At 32.7% G+C, this 18,483-nt stretch overlaps 1 non-coding gene across 1 annotated transcript; it reads left to right on the forward strand.

Moving 5' to 3' along the window:
• Positions 1-573: 573 nt before the first annotated feature.
• Positions 574-647, forward strand: TRNAR-ACG (transfer RNA arginine (anticodon ACG)). Its single transcript has one exon. It is a non-coding gene; the product is annotated as a tRNA-Arg (tRNA).
• Positions 648-18,483: the final 17,836 nt, after the last annotated feature.

The raw sequence follows: 18,483 nt of genomic DNA on the forward strand, positions 1-18,483 counted from the left end.
TTTATTTTTGCGTTCGCTGGAACTCAACTTATCCCGAAAATTACAAAACTTTTTCGCTCATTTTTCACTGTAAAATTTTATGATATTTTTTTCCTCTTCATTCATACTTGTTGTAAAGTCCAATTTCAATGTACTGCAAATTTGTGTCCGTAGGGATGAAGAAACAACAAGAACAAGGGAAACAAATGAGCAATTGTGTGGCATTATAGACGGAAAAAAATAACGTAAAGTTAACAATGAAAATATATTTGAATCAATTTACATTTTCGCCATTTCGTCGTCACAAAGAATTGAAATAGAGGACAAAAGTTGGGATTTTGCTGGATATTGCAGTCATAAGCGCAGTATTTTAGTAATAAATCGCTTCTAAAATCTACAAACTTTAATTAATTTTAGTTTATTTATCAAAACTTTCAAAAAAAAAAATTATATCCTGCTGTACCATCCCCACAATTATTGACGTAATTTGTGTACAGTCCCCAAAAATTAATTAAAAGACCTCAATTTCAACACATTTTGACTCAATAATGTTTAAATAGTACATTTGTCCAAATCGAAAACATCAAATAGTGAGGTCTTGTGGCGCAATTGGATAACGCGTCTGACTACGGATCAGAAGATTGCAGGTTCGAGTCCTGCCAAGATCGAAAAACTAAAATTTCTTTTTTTTGCTTTTTTTGATCAAACTTTATATAAAATTTTATTTTTTTCATAGTTTTTCATGAATTTTCACTTTTCTTTGGTTTTTTTACGAAAATATCCTCATCGCCTTCAAGGTCACCGGTTCGAATCTCATCAGAACCTTACTTTTTCTGTATTTCATACTTTTTGTACCTTCAAACTGCATTTATTACCCAATTTTCCCATAATAAAATGCTAAAAAAATATTATTCAGCATGGACGTGAGTACACTTTTAAAAAATGTTAATTTTTTTGTTCCCTTTGTATGATAATTGAATTTATTTGCCTTTGATGATTACCGTCATCTTTCGCTATTCCTCTCTACCTTTTTTTTACATCACACTCCCTATCCATACTTTAATGTTGCTTATTACATAGACAGGAGATGTATAAACGCATAATTTACAAGCATCGTTCAGTTTATGTAATATTGGGTCTCATTCGAAACACATACTAGGTGGGTGGATATGCTGAATAAAGAGCCCATGAGAGAGTTTTTGTCTCATTTATATTGGAACTTATTTTCATGTTGTTGGACTGTATTGAATATTATAAGCATAAGAGTGGATTTTGGAGGGAAATTGAGGATTCCAGAGATGGGATTGAGGTCAACACAGAGCTCGAAGTACAGTGGAGGAGTAGATATGGAGTCGAGTCCAGTTTGTCTGAAATTTAAGTCGACATCGAGTTCTGGATCGAGTTATTCAGAGTATTGTCTTGAAATAGAGCAAGAATGGGCAACCTGAGTGCCGCAGTACACTAGTGTGTCGTCAAAAAATGTTGAAAATGCCGTATGCTGTGTTCGGATTTACTCAAGGTTAGTCACCAAGGTGTGCTGCGAGAAATAAAAGGCTGCGAACCTCTGATCTGGAGAATTTGTCGAAGTCAAGACATCCGAACGAGTCTAAAGACAAAGGAATGAAGTCAGCTGTAGTCGGTAGCGTAATACGAGAGATATAAAGGTGGGTTTTGGGACATCAAGTGATCATTTGACTTGGTCATCATGGAAATTGCACTTTAAAGTGAGAAATCCAAGAAAAAGTCAATAATCCTTTAATTTGAGTACAAAAGACGGTTAAAGACCTTTCATAGGAGACATAGAGGACAGCAAGTCTTTGAGATTGCGACAGCATCTATCAGTTCACGGACCAGTGACTGGGCAGTGACCTTCCCCCATCATCAATCATAACGAGCTCCGTTCCTCCTAATTACACACCAGATCGTGTGAATCTACTTACATGAAAATGAAATAAAAAGATGAAAGGCACGACTGAATGAGAGAGGAAAAAAAATCTAATTAAAATTTTGTTGCGAATAGATTGTGTCTTGCAGGCAAATGAAGAAAATTTTGAGATGATAATGATAACGAACGAAAAATGAACGGAGGAAAAACTCATGCCTGTGAAAATGAAATGAAAAAATTTTCTGTGTGAGTTGAAATTAATATTATTAAATTAAAGTTTTTTTTATTCTCGTCTCTTTTCAGTTCTTCTTGTTACATGATGTCAAGTGACAAAATTTCCCATCGATAATTTTAAGCGAAAAGTTTTTTTAGATTTTACAATTAAATTATTGTTAATTGAAAATGCGTGGTATTGACGTACGAAAAATATGTTGCGGTATTAATTAATAGGTGTATTTATAACTTTTGGGAGGTTGAACATTTTATTGCTTTTACGTGGCAATGATTTATAATTGGGATAATTGATTTCTAAAAATAAATTTTAAAAAATTGAATTGAATAGGTTAATTTGAGCACCAGACTAGCATGATTCTGGCTTGATACTGGAATCAGTTAAAATCCTGGATCATGCTTGAGTCACGTTTTCCAGAATTCTATTTAAATCCGACACCATGACTAACCAGTCTAATGCTGGAGTTCAAATACATAGTCTTAGACTTGTGGGGTTCGGGTTGCATTTAAAGTTTTTTTTTGTATCGTCACTCAATGGTCTTATTCTTTGGGGTCGTTCACTTATTACGTAACACTCTTAGAAGGGAACAAAAGGAGGGGGAAATTGGAAGTTGAGATTTTGTAACGTCTTTACCAAAATTTCCATTAAGATTTTGACACTGACCCTCTGAAAATCGATTTTTCACGTTACGTAACTAGTAAATGACCCTTTACTACACCGCTAAAAATAGAATATGTTTCATTTTTCAAAAAAAAAATGTGACTTTAAATAAATATGTACAAAAATTTAGAACCAGCTGTTTAAAATTAAAAAATTAAATCTACCTGAAAAATGAAACATTTACGCAACAATTGTGAATTTGGGACCCTTTGTTTCCCTTTATTGATGTCAGAAGTTGACTTTATTATTGGCTATTCCTATCCGGTTACTAATACAGTCTCAATCAATAACATTCTTCGTTGTGTTTGTGAAGGACGCGGAAGCAAGTTGCTAGAAACTTTCTATGAATTAACATTAATTGCAATTTTAGAATAAAGTCTTTAAGTCTGGTTTTGTAGATGGCAAATGAGCAATCGAGAGCGGCCAATGAACTCATGGACAGAGGCTGTTTATAGAGACAGTGGGCATTTGGTATTGGTTAATTGACAAAAGACAGTCAGCGATAGAGTCAGCTTAAGACGTCAATTGAAAGAGACTATGGATCACAGATGATCTGGACGATCAGCAAGGGAAATAATTAAGTTTAGAGGAACCGGAAAATTTCAGTTTTTAATTAAATGATGCATGCAAACAGACGAGATTGGCCATCAAATGCTCTAATCTGAAAATATCCTTGAATATTTAAAACCATATCATTAACCTTAAATCATCCCTCAGAAACAATTAAAATTCATATTCAAATATGCGCATAATGATCTAGATTTGAAAAAATTGTTCAAAAGTTGACTGTGCACAAATTCGGATTGACACTTTAGAGAACCAAAAGTTTTTACTGATTTAAAGTTGCATATCGACTTTAATACATTGAAAATGGACTTTTGATTTAGTCCTAGAAATATTATGTCGATACATTAAGTATAAATATGTTTTTTCGCAAAATTTTTGTTAAAGTTTATCAAAAAATTTACGCACGTAAATTTTTGTACGGAAAATTTTGAAAAATTCACTAAATTTCAAAGTGAAAATTCTCTTCACTGGGAGGATTTGGATGCTCCAGAAAGATTTTATAGGTAAATGTATGTTAGTTCTTTAAATTTATGCCTATTTCACGTTTGTACTCGTGTGTACTCGTGACTTATTTAACATCAAAAACTCGAAAAAAATCATTTTTTTACATCGACTTTTCTCTCATTTAAACTAATTAACATGACTATTATTACACATAGTGACAAACTTTATATATATTTAAAGGATTAAACAGTAGAATTGAGTTAATTCTCCAAAAGGAAACATGAAATTTTTATCATTCAAATTTGGTGTCAAAAATGTAAACAATCATCAATGAACATTCAAATTAAATTTTTTCGAGTTAGACATCGATTTATGCTTAGATATTTGGAGACATGCTAGACGAAACAAGAATCTTTCATATTTTATCAGAAAGTGATGATAAAGAGATAGTGAATATTTTCCCATTTTGAACATTTTTTTCAAATCTAGATCATTGTGTATGCTCTATATCCTAAAGTCATATCATGTAATCTAATCACATTCATATTTCATTAATTAACAAGAAAATAATTTGATACAAAAATAGTTTAATTATCTTACTGAAAATACAATGCTTTTGTTACCCTGACAACAGACAACTAATCCACCTGTAAAGCTTGTTTCATATCATATTACCGCATTGACAAAAATAAACTTTAAATCTGGGTTGCATGTTAACAAATCTTGTGATGATGCTTAGCTGTAATTGTGATGCAAAAGTTCATTGATCTTTGATTTATGGATGTTTATGGAGCAGATGTTAAGCGCATTTTTAAAAGTCAATTCCAAAAGAATTTATTAGAGGTTGGAGTATATTGGTATTTGCCAGGCTGAGAAGCTCTGCGGTAATACCGCGGTATCCATACAAATACCGCTAAATACCGCCAAATACCGCGGTATTCCATATAAATACCGCCGATACCGCCTAGTTTCTCAAAATGGGGTATTTGTGTCCTTCTGCTTGGATGACTGTTTAGTGGAATTCTAATTGCAGGTACAAAGATCGAGACATCTCAGAATTTTGGGGGTATCTCAGGATTTCGGAAATATTTTAGGACCACGTAGGCATCTCAGGATCCTTCAGACATCTCAGAATCCCAAAAATATCAAAATTTATAGTCAACAGTAGTTGCCTTGTCAGTAACTCGAGCGTCGCTCTATATTTGCTAGCATACACCTGTGTTACCATATTAATGATAAGACGCTATGCTACCTTGATGACAGAATTTGACTCATTTTTACTACGAATAATGAGGCTTGCCGCAATTTTCCACTATGGTAATCATAATTTTAATTTATTTTATACATAGGATGACGTAAGCAAGACATCTTCGAGGTTAGAGGCTGTTAATAGAATCAGCCTTGAACTTAGTATTAGAAATAGGCAGACGAGAGGTAACTGAGGAAGGCTATACGATCCAGAGGGAGACAATGGTTTTCAGCTGATCTGGACGACCAGCAAAGTAAGTAAGACATCCTTCCTAACATGGACAAACTTGGCTATTTTGTAACATTTCCTACAAATCCTGCACAATGTCTGCATGCTTTCAAGCCGCACATTCAAGGACTTTACTCCTTTTTTTATCATTCATCTTGACTTTCCATGAACTCAAAAGAAGAATTTAATTACACATAGCAATTACTTATTTTCAAAACATAATTTCTTCCTCTTCCATTCACATAGGTACAACAACAACAAAAAAAAGGTGGAATAAAATATAAAAATAAAAAAAAATTGTATCCTGACACCTTTAGCTGCTTTTTAAAATGAAAATTGCATTTTTGCACGTGATAATGACACTCATTTTTACTTCCATTCTATAAAATGTATCTACAAAGTACACTCAAAAATGCTCTCAACAATCAAGTGTAACCGTCGGAGAGCGTAACAGTGTAGAACGATAGGGAATGAATGAGGATAAAAAAAAAATTAATTTTAATCTCACTCACAAATATTCAGCGACAATTCATGCAGAAAACGGAATGCAAAAAAAGAATCCGATGACGTTTTTCGGTAAAAAAATGTTAACTGCATTATAAAGTATTTCATGTAGAAAAATACACAGCGAACGATGTCAGCTACTGATTTTATAGCAAATTTATCTTTGTGTGCTCAAAAGTCGTTATCACTCATGTGTAATCTAAAATCAATTATCATTTGTGATTCCATTCATTTTCATCCTCATGAGTGAGAAAATTTTTTTTGGGATGTGAGACATGTATAGACATATCGAAAAATTTTGTAGGATTATAAACTTTATCTACTCATATTGGGTATATGGAGACAGAGTGAATATGTGAGATATTCTGTCACTTCCAATTGCTTTTTATTCTTTTATGTGAGATTTTTTTTTGCTATTTCTATCTTTGTGAAAATTTTCTGAAAATCAATGCGGAAGTATGTCTCGTAGGAAGTTTTCAACAACTAGAAATTGTTGGAGATGAAGTTTTTGATGGAGTTTTCCTGGCGGTGAGAGTTTTTGTAAGGGAATATGAGGAGGAATTTCAGGAAATCACTGCTAGAGATCAGATTGAGTTAGGAACAATGGTATTCGCAATGGGGTAGCTGGTATCCTGAATAAATTACTTAGTTACTTACTTCACTGGACGTACAGATCAATTGTAACTCATAATCACTCTTGCATGTCCCTTAAAACTGACTCTATCCAAGATAGAGCTTCTGTCTGCCAACTTTCGATACCAAATTGCAATAAAGTCTCTTTACCGAGCATCTATCCAAGAATCGAAAGACCTACATCTATAACCCACAAAGAACTAGCTCTCTCGAACAACACAATGCTCTTGATTAGGCAGCTTTACGTCGCCGTATTAACCGTAAATTGTGACGGCACTTTGACGGCTGATTTCGACCCACTTTTTCCGCTGTCCATTTAGATTAATTGTGATCAATTACCTCCTTCAAATGGCGTCCAAGTCTGGCTCTGCCTGCTAATTTCTGATAACAATTGCAATTCTTTCTTTATAAGCAACCTCCTTCCAAGAGTTCTCTGATCGTCCACTTGATCTTTTATCATCTACAAAGTCGAATATAAACACCTCATTTACAGGATGTACTGCTGGTCCAGCTCATCCAAGCCTGTTCACTATGAGCATTGTGCATTCATTTACCGCATTTTATGACTCGAGCTTATTTATAAAAAGTCCAAAAGTGCAAACCCTCAATGCAACTCTAAATCAAAATCAAAACTCAAATCCTCTCCACATTTCAATCTAAAATCCCCACTAGGGAAAGTTTTCTAGTCATAACAATGATGATAAGCACAAAACTTATTTTTCCATCTAATTGTTTCCTGAACAAAATGTGATTTTTCAAAATTGTGGATTACCTCAAAAGCCAAAATTTAAAATGTTTAGGAATATTCTACGCATATCTACATGCAAATTTAATGAATGTTTTTCTGTTTGTTAGTTCTTACTGTTCATGAGAATATTTTTGAGAGAAAGTTATTGACTTTTATGTTGTGTTTGTCTGTTTGTAGATTCATAAAAGAAAAAACTTCCCTATGAAAATCAATAATGATTATTATGAAGTTTTTGGATTTATTGCTCTAGGGAAAAAAAGAGAAAATAAACTTTTAAATCCATTCAGTCATACAATATTCATCAAAATTCTTTTTGCTGTAGTTTTGTACGTTTTATTAAAAGTTTTTATTTATTATTAGCTTATCGAATGTCTCGAAATAGAAAGTTGTGACAATATGTTGAGAATTTATAAGTATAACTTCCGGATGCAGACAATCTGTAGGGTATTGAGAGGAAATTTTATATGAGCATTGTTGGATTTGTAGTTGATTAGGTATTGAATGCTTGAAATTAGTTTAGTTGGCGTACTTGACTGTAGGAGAGTCATATTAGAGTCTAATAGAGTCTAGTAGAGTCATACTCTCCTCTAGTCTTGTAAGAGTTAAACTAGACTCTAGTAGAGTCATATTCGATTCTAGTAGAGTCACATTAGACTCTAATAGAGTCATATCAGGCTATAGTAACGTCATACTTGACTCTAGTCTTACCAGAGTTATAATAGATTATAGGAAAATCAAACTAGACTCCAGTAGAGTCATGTTTGTCCTAGTAGACTCATGTCAGACTCTAATAGAGTCATACTTGACTTTAGTTGACTCTAGTTGACTCTAATTGACTCTAGTTGACTCTAGTAGACTTTTTCGTTGACTCTACTAGAGTCATAATTGGCTCTAATCATACTAGAATACATTCATACTAAATATTGGTCTCTGAACAGTGAAAAATAAGCATAAAACTAACTAGAATGCATCAATATCTTCATAATGTACTAAAAAGCTCTATTTTTCCCACAATCCTAACATATTTTCTCAGAATTATCAACGAGCATTCTCCAAAAATTCCCAACAATTTCACACAGCTTCAACAACATCCAAACACTTCCAAATTACAATTGATTACCATAAAGTACATACAACAACAACAAAGCATTATCAACAAAATAATGTAATTTATTCACAAAAAAAACATAAAATTTTTAAGGCGTTATCAAAATTGTTGTTCCATTAAAAGCTCAACGAGAACATAACATAATAGAGCGTAATCAAGAAACAATCTCAAAAATTTACATAAAGAAAATATTTAAAATATAGTTGAAAATTACTCAAAAAAAAAATTGTGTGTTTTCATTTAAAAAGTTATTCTTAAGTGCTTGGCACTTCAAACTTAGTTAACTTATAGTTTATGTTTTGGATCAGGGATGGTCTCAGTCTCAGTGTCGCAGTGTCTCAGTGTCTTAGTGTCTCAGTGTCTCAGTGTCTCAGTGTCTCAGTGTCTCAACCTCAATCACAGTCACAGTCACAGTCACAGTCTATGTCTCAATCTCAGTCTCGGTCTACAATCCCCCTTTGCAGAACTCCTTACTCCATCCCTAGTTCCACCACACAACAGGAGCAAGTCGGAGCAATCAAAAAACTTTCAAAAAAGTAAATATTAAACTATATGTGAAATGTAAGCACTTTGTTTTACTTGAGATGTGTCAAGTTTACTTCTCGAAAAGTTTAGTAATAGGAATAAATTTTCCTCGTCGTTTCTCCCTCTTTTTTTTTTTTTAATTTCCTTTCTATCACTTTTTGGTAGATTCTTTAGAAATTAATGTTGCTTCATTGACTTGACTTCTCTTTAATTTGATTTTAGTTCTGCTTCTCTCTCTCTAGATTTATTCGTTTCAATGAAAACACCCACACATTTCATGAAATGACATAATGAAGATATGTGAATCGGAAGTCTGTGTCACTGTGTCAACTTATCGCACGATTCAATAAGAAAGGCAATTTTTGGAGCACGGATAAATGTGGACTGAAGTTGGTGGAAAATGTTCAGAAAAATTAGGGGAAAATTTTTTCAGGTTTAATCAGATCTAGGCACTTGTGACTCTGGCTTGGGAGCAGATCAGGTGAAATCCGGCCTCAGACAAGACTCACTGTAGATGAGTGTAGAGTATAAGCAATATTTTTAACTACCCTTAAAGGACAAAAACACGTTATAACTAGTTTATGGCATTTTAATGTTCAGTTAATGACTAGTTAACTAATTTTGGTCCACTTGGGTATCCTGAAAGTCACAAGGAGTGAAATAAACGAAAATAGTGTCCCTAGGACAACGTGAACCTTAATTGAAGTCAAATTGGATGAAATCAGGTTATTCATGCAGACTGAGAACAAGTTATGTACCTTTTGGCTATGTGTCTGCCTATCTTATCAAATGAACTATTCTAAAGCCACCTTGCTTTATCTCACTAGGGTTTGGCATTGCTCAGGACATCACTTAGACCTAGACATGATTTATGAGTGAGATATGATTATTTAGAGTTTGGTAAAAGACTAACTAGAGTAGCACTACATGCTCAATAGACATAAAGACATGGAGATGCTCTAACAGCACCAAATCAGTTGCCAGACAACAAAATTAAGATTCCTTACCTAAAACTCGCTCAAAAATTCAAATCAAGATTTGTTGCTTCCTAATTTCTTGACTCAATCAGTCATGTCCAAGTGATGTTCCCTTCAAACATTTTTTCCTTAATCTCAAATCACTTCGTCATGGTGAAGAAATTTTCATTTTGATAGGAAGTGAATCTTTCACACACGCACACAAACAGACAAGCTACAGAATTAACACGTCAATTCAGTTACTCAGTTCATTGATCACCATATATAAATTTATATAACACAGTGAGTGAGAGAAGTGAATGATGATGATGAAGCAAAGAAGTAAAGGAATAAGAAGAATCATCTCAAAAACTTATTTCATTTCAATTTCGATGCTTACAAATTGGGTAAATCTCTCCATTATATTCGATTTATTTTGGCACTATTCAGAATGAATACGATTGCCGTGCTATATATATCTATATGTACAAACGATAGGGGATTACCACAAAACTATGTTACGACAACACACAGCAGATGAGGAAATAAGAAGTTGTGTGTTCTTTTTTTTGGGGAGCAAAAGAAAGCAAAAAGATATGAAAAAAAAAACTTTTTCATCTCCTCCCAAAGCATTCATTTGTCCATGCTTTTGATATCTAAACGAACTAATGTCGAAAGATATTTTTTTTTCTCTTTTTCCTTTCAATCGTTCCTTCTTTTATTTCGTCCATTTGGAAATTTATTTCTTCTTCTTGTGTACAGGAGTGTAGTTTAAGTGATGTCTGAAGTGATTTTTTTGGGATGTCGAAATATTTTTTCGTGGTTTTAGAACTTAATTAGTTTAAGAGTTTGGTGGTTTATAGGCTGTGTGTCACGGTACACTGATTAGGGGACTTTTCTAGCTTTTGTTTCAAGGAACAAACAATTTTTCGTCAATTTTCTCCAAAATTTCTTAGCAGGCATAAGTTGTGCGTTGCCCATACTGTTATGAGCATACTTAATTGTCTTTAGACAGCTTGTTCATGAGTAAGCTTCCGGATGGAACACAGAAGGTATTTCTATACGGTCGTCAAAAGTTTTTGTTATTTACTGAATAAATGAGCTATGAATATTGAGGATTTGATCACATTTCCAAGTTCAAACGCTTACACAATTTTCCAGACGTTGATTCAGAATTTTTTGCTTACAATTTAAAATTTTTTATGATCATTCCTGTAGTATTTGGTTGACATTCAACATTTCAAGATTTTAAACTCATTAGTGACCTAGAACTTAAGACCATAGTGTCAACTAACCGATCGCTCACTGATTATTAAAGGAAAACTTAACATATTAAGAAACATTCGGAATTGACGTTTAATTTTTAATAAGATCGTGAACCAAAATTGGATTATTTAACGTATTTGTTAACTAATCCTCCTCTCTATGCGTTATCTAATCCACTACAAATTTTTAAAATTTCTGTATCCTAAATCCCAGTTTTAGCATCACTGCAATTCTTCATCCAAGCCTATATACATATACATCCTTCGATTCCGATTTGTATCAACAAGAAATCTTAATCTCGTGCCATTTCTAAATGGGATACAAGAGAGAGAGAGTGTCTCGAGATAGGAAGATAAAGGCTTTTGAGTTTAGTAAGTGAATTTATTCTCAATATTTCTGTATTATAAGAGGACAGTGTGTTGTGCCTTTGAATGTGATATGAATTTATAAAATTTTATGATGAAAAATATTTTTGTTTGTTGTTGTTGTGGCTAAGGATTTTGGAATTGCTAATTGAAATGATGTGGATGAGAATATTAAGAGCCTTAAGAGACTTTTTAGAAGAGGATATTATGTTGTTAAATATAGAAAATCAAAGTCAATCAAAAGAGAGAAAAAAATCCTATCCTAATCACGTTCTGGAAGTTGTCTATGGAAGATTGAAAAATATCCTTTTTTTGAAAAGTTTTCATTGGTTTATGTAAGGCTGATAAAGGATTATTAATAATAAATATTCTCTAGGTCAGATTTGTTGTCATTGCAACTGATAAAAAGGTAATGCCTTTTTATTCATGAAAGCAATAAGAATCAGAAGTCTAAAAATATTATTTTGCAATAAACTCAGAAATTCTCGATTTATACTCAGAAATTTTTTAATTAAAAAGTGTATTCTGGAAGGAAGAAGCATTCCTGAATAGCAGAAGTCAATTTATCGATATGAAATCGGGTACCAGATTGACATGACTCTAACATGGAGCTGGATTCGGTTTAAACCAAGTAAGACAATGACCACGTTGACTTTTGGCGTGCAGTAGTTAATTGATTCAAAATCCGGCACCAAGCAGGCATGACTCATGTACGGTGTCGTTTTCAAACCGAATATAAACCTAATCCAGCCCATCAAGTCAGTGTCATGTCTGTTTGGAGCCGGATTTTCGATCAATAAATCGATTTGTGTGGTTTGGGATTGATCAAGTAATTGCATATGCATGTCCACAGTAAAGACATTAAATGTACTCATTACTTGCCACCTAAATTATGTTGATTCCAGAAACGTATTTTGGAAGTAAGGAATTTGGAGGTTACGTACCCTCTCCATTTTGGAAAGGTGCTAGGCAAAAAATTGACCAAAATACGACTCCAGACCAGTGTGATAGTGATCTCAGGTCAGATTCGATGAAATTCGGCCTCAGCTCTGACTCCAGGCAAGATTCAAAGAAATTCTGCTTCAGTTCAGAGTCAAGTCAGCCTTGTACCAGATATTCAGCCTTTTATAAGTCATGTTCTTTCCAGCTACACCCTTAGTGACACCTTCATTATTTCCCATCAATTACCTCATCAAGTGATGCATCTTACCTTTACAAAATCCTACAAAATACCGAAAAAAATCTCTTTTATATCCTCACACATGCCAAACTCATCGAACACAAAAAAAGAGGAATTTCTATTTTGAAAGTCATGCACCAAATGTGTCAAAGAAAGCAAGCAGCAGAAAAAGTTGAGACGAAGAAAAAAATGAGAAAACTTTCCTTGACCCTTATTCATCATCACATCATGAAAGCGAACAGAAAGGAAGGAAAAAAAAACATCTTTTGTATGACTAATCAATGTTACACTATGTGAAGAATTTTACATCCTTTTCCACAACCCTCCGAAAAAAATTTCTTTTCTTCTCCTTTTTTTTATGAACTGAATAACTGTATAAAAATTTATATTGGACACATTATATGTGCTATATACATACATCAGCATACATATGAAGATGATAATCAAAATATAAAAAAAAAGTGTCATCGATGGCATTGAGGAACTTTTTTCGTATTGAGGCTGAGCATCGCTTGCCACGTCCAATAAATTGACAGTAAAAAACGAGAGATGAAGGAACGGATGAAAATATTGCAAAATCACAAAATTTTATGCTCTTTAACATCATAAAAAGAAGTTGAAATGGCCTCAAACACCCCTGAAGCCCCATCAAAATCATGTTTTGAGCTCCTTTTTTTTCCTACGTCATACGAAAAGCAAGCAGAACAAAAAAAAATCTTGTTAAGGTCATAAAAAAAGGCCGAAGATGTTTCTTTTCTCTTGTCTATTTCACCCCCTTCAACCTTTTTTTTTCGCTTAATAATTGAAAATAAATGAAAAGTCTCAAAGCATATAGCGTCCAAAAAAAAGGGACCAGCTTGCCATCTCTTGATATTCCATGTAAATTTTTACAACCATAACTTTTCCATTTTGTAAGGACAGCGTAAGAAGCGTAGACAAACAATGAATTTGTATAAATTTTGAGTGTGCTGCACTATTTTCTGGTAGCAAATGGGATTATTGTTCTTATCGTGTCCGCAAAGGGTCATTGAAAGCTATAATAATGATTAGATGAATTGAGAACTGAGATGTTTTTCTTTGGATTATGACATTAAGAGTCATCATGTAAGAGGTTACATTAAGTAAGAGGTTTATGACTGTTTTATGAAGTTCTAAAAAGAATGGATTTTGGATAGGATTATTCACTTTTAAGGCTCTGTTCTTCATATTCATATTCATGTTCATATTCATATTTTATGAGGTTGTTGTCTACCATACTGTTGATTGGACAGAAAAAGAATGATTTGGAATAATTGATCCTGGAGTGGGACTAAAGCCAACGTCCTAAGATTTTCAGTCGCATGCTCCTACCACTAAAGCATAGGGGCTACTCAACTATGTGACAAAATTGTGCCGTATTCAAATTATACATTTTCTATATTCCTCTTACTCAGAGTTCTTCAAGTCGTCTCAGTTTTTATATGGAAAAGTCGATTTAAGTCGATTTAACTTCATACAAAATTGGAGTTGACTTCTAGCTCTGTTCCTACTACTGCAATCCCAATTATACACAGTTGACAGGGAATTACAGGAATCCCATTTCGAAACATACGTTTGTTTCAAATCAGGGATGTAGCCAGTAACTTTTTGGTTCAAAAATTTTGAATTATTTTTGTATGATAATTGGTTTCTATTGATCCACTGTGAATCGTAATCCTTTTTGTATGGAAACCCCAAATTTGGTTGACTTTTGATTTTTATTCCAAAAATTCTAATTAGTTGAAGAATTCAGTCGAGATTGAAGGATCTGACTCTTAACTCTAAACCATAACTCGAAGTTGACTCGAATTTTGTGTTGAAAACTCAGCTTGAGTCGACTTCAAGCTCTGCTCTTAACCAAGAGAAAGGTTATCCCCCTGCATCAAATTATGATACATATGCTGATAAAAATCAGGTTAAACAACAATAAACAAGAAATCTTAAATTCCCATCTTTAAAATATCGTTACCATCATCAATCTTCCCACATGACCTTGCATCATTCTTTCTTCTTAATCTGTACAAATTTCCAAGAATAAAGAATAAAAAATATTGAAGCACATCACATGAGAAAATGCGTTCAAGTACATCCCCTTAAATCTCCTCTTCAAACAAGTTTTTTCCTCTTGTATGAACATGTTTAATATCACCATAAAAAAATGTTTAGCCGAAGGCTAGAAACAATCGTCTTTTATAGGATACTGTGTGTGTGTTTGTACATGGATGAAGCTCAAATTTCAAGGATACAGTGTTGCCTTAAGATTGAATGGAAAACGTAACAAACAGGAAATGGGGATGATTTAGTTGTGATTTTTAATATTTAGAAGGTCAGATGGTTTCAAGCATGACAACTTTATTTTATAACTGATTAATGTGCTTGAATTGTTGAGATTAAGTTTAAAAAAGTTGGAGATAAAGATGATGATGAAGTAATACTGATCTACTGTAAATCGTAATGCATTAATAAAGCTGTTTAGTAGCTTTATGTTCTAAGTTATTATAGCTTCTTTAGCTTATTTCATTCCATGTTATGTCTGCTTCTCTATGGTTTGAAATGTCACGACTAGAGTATGAATCGTTGTTTTAATGACAAGACTCTAAGCAATGATTAAGAATTAGGGTTTGCCAAGATTAGATGCAAACCTGCAGTTTTTTGACAAACTTTATTAAGAAATCAGATTCTAGTGAGAATTGAACCTACTTATTCATTGAAAAAAGGGTTCTGGATTTCTGATCTGTAGTGTCTAACCTATCAACCAAAGAGGCCATGCCCTTGCATTGACAAATTCACTTACAAATGACTCGATACCCTAGAGTATACTCTGTTTTAACTCCATATGGTAGAAAGCTCTGCTAATATTCCTTCTGGTTCGTAGACAAGTTTGAACTCCACCCTCGAAAGCACATATTAAAGATGAACTTTTGACTCAAAAATTGAAAACTTAAATTATGCGTTAGAATAGAATATAATGTAGGGTTTGTTTTAAGGCAAAACCAGGACTGCGATCGATGATCTAATTTTTAATTAATTTTGCGATAATTTAGAACAGAAATAAGAACATCCTGATATTTGATAGATTAGTAACAGTGTATGTGTAATGGGATTGGTAGTTGGAAGAAGACAGCAATCGATAAAGTCAGTTTCAAATGCTAGCTAAAAGAGGCCATGGATCACAGTTGATCTGTATGACCAGCGAATAAGTTAGTGAGTAATATGAGCCAAAGTGAACAAAAATACGACAAAACTAGTTGATGTCAAGTAAATTTCCAGTTTATGACTCGATCAAACGTATTTTTGTCCACTCGAAGTACATCCTTATTTTTCAAGGAACCCAACATGCAAACAACCCCCCCAAAAAGCAGTCGTTTATTATAAAAAATAAAATGAAAAGTAAATCGAAATTCTTTCTTGGATCTTTTCATTCTGCTTCCTTATTTTTTTCATACATATAATACAGTAGATTGTAGTTTAGAGTAAATTTAAGATGACATTTTTTGTGACTCTACCATGTCGATGTCAAGCAGTTTAATGCTATGAAGAGGGAAAAAGCAACGCAAAAAATAATTTTTTTTTGCTAAAAATGAGAGCTCAAAAAGTTTATAAATTATGCATGCTTCATAAGATCTTTGCTGTTTCTAAATTTAATGAAGAATAAAATTTGCACGTTTTACTTCTTAAAATAAAGTTTTCAAATTTTTAATGAAAAAAAAAAGGGAAAAAAAAATTATACTCAAAGTTATTTTTAACCGAGATGAAAATGCAAGCACACAAAAAAAAAGTCTTTGTTTAGATTGGAATTTTGTGTCTTCTGAGTATGAAAATTGTGATGAGAAATAAATTGAGTTTTTTCTGATGAGAAAGGATTCATGCTGTACTCACATTGATTTTTTTTTCTTGTATCATGTAAACTTTTCTATTATTCATGTGTACTTTAGCAATATTGTTATGAAATTTTTACTTGCTGTTGTTTGAAATTTTTCCTTTTTTGTGCTTGCTTGTGATTGCTAAATTGGAAATTTTTTAACTCGACATGATTTTGTTTGTAATTGGAAATAAGTAAATATTTTTAGATATTTTTCAGGAGTTTACTTGTATCACTTTTGTTGATATTGAAGTAATTTAAGGAGTTTGTATGATGTTAGATTATTTTTAGTGACATGCTCTTGTTACAATTACTTGATATAGATTCTTTGACGCTATGGCAGTATTAGACAATCTGCTTTATGCTTACTTGCTTACTAATTTGAACCATGTTCCGACTAAGAGCCTAGGTTGCTACAAAAGGCTTTCCATCTGTCTTTATTGCTGGCGAGTTCATAAAGCTTGTACAAATTCTCACTTTTGACATCAAACTGCCATTTCTTCAAGCTACAATGGCTCAAGCTACAAAAAACTAATAAACCCCCCAAAAAATAAAAACAAATCAAGTTCCACATCAAACAATCACATCACAACTCACTGACAAAAGTTCAAAAAAACTTTATCATTCACACTTGACAATTTTCATTAATTCTCAATCCAGTCCCCAAAAATACTCAAAGTCAAACAAAATTGAAAATCACTTTTATAATCCCACATTATTTCCCAAAACTAATCATTTACATTCAATATGAGGTCTCATATATGAAAGAAAACCATTTTATATCCGCCTATGAAAGGTTCAACAAACAATTTCAAAAACGAAATTAATTTATAAACTTTTATCGACTCCAATGAATGTCTTTGTTAATCCTTTTTACCATTTTGTGAGCAATATGTCAACTATTTTTGTTTGTTAATTTGGGTTCTGGGAAGGAAAGTCGACTGTAACTTGATCAAAAAGGAAATAAAAACAAATATATTGTGTTTACTGATTTGAGATTTGAATGGTTTTGGATTGAATGAATTAAAATAGAAAAATCTAGAGTTAATTTTTGGTCAATGCTGTGAAAAAATCAGATTTTGACAGCAATCAAGTGGAATTCTTACTTAAAGCGTAATTTGCTGGCCGTACTGATCAATTGTGATCCATGGCCACTCTCAGTTACCGCCTAAAACTGTCCAAATAGCTGGCTTACGATTGCCAGTCTCCAATGCCATATGCAATATTGTCACCGGCTTTCTGTCATGAAATTTGAATTATTGACGTTAAATTTCAAGCAATCGATTATCCCGGGAAAGCACACAACATAGAAATGGTCGAAAATCTATCTCTAGTTAACTCTGGATTGACTCCGGATTTCATCAAATCTGAGCTGAAGCCAGACCGACCTGACCAAGCCGACCTGATTCTAACCTGGGACTGAATATGATCGAATCTGGCTTAGAGCCACACTTACGCTAGCCTCAAGACTGATTTTCGACAATTTTAACGTCATCTGCCTTCCGGAACCATTCACATTAGCTTCTTAACCTGTAATAAAAACTACGACAACTATAAGCACTCAAGCACTGAAAAACAATCTGTAAATTGTTGCATCAAAACAGAAAATGACAAAGAAAATTGAAAAACTTTTTCATATTTTTTATAATAAAAATTTTTTTTTCTTTATTTTTTTCATACTTACATAATAATTTTCATTTTATAATCTCGTCTAATTTTGTTAATAAAAAAAGTTGTTTGTGATATTTTTTTTATCATCAATAAAAAAAGTGAATTTTTCTGTGCCATATTTTTCAATTACATATTTATGTTAGTAACTTCATTTCAGATCCTTATATTACAGTCAATAAAAAAATTAAACTTAATTTTAATATATTCAGTAGAAATCATCATGAGGACAGTGAGTCTGCTTACTCTTCAAAATATATTTATTTTCTGCTATATTTATGATTTTTATTATTTTATTTTTTTGCTTGGAACTTTAAATTTTATATCATCTCAATCATCCATCATCAGTTTGTTTACTTATATCCATTTCTATATTTTTGTTCATATTTCACTTAAATTTTTAAAC

This window comes from Chironomus tepperi, unplaced genomic scaffold (assembly GCF_022539635.2).
Source record: "Chironomus tepperi strain 1889 unplaced genomic scaffold, CSIRO-AGI_Ctep_v1 contig_31, whole genome shotgun sequence".
NCBI lineage: Eukaryota > Metazoa > Arthropoda > Insecta > Diptera > Chironomidae > Chironomus > Chironomus tepperi.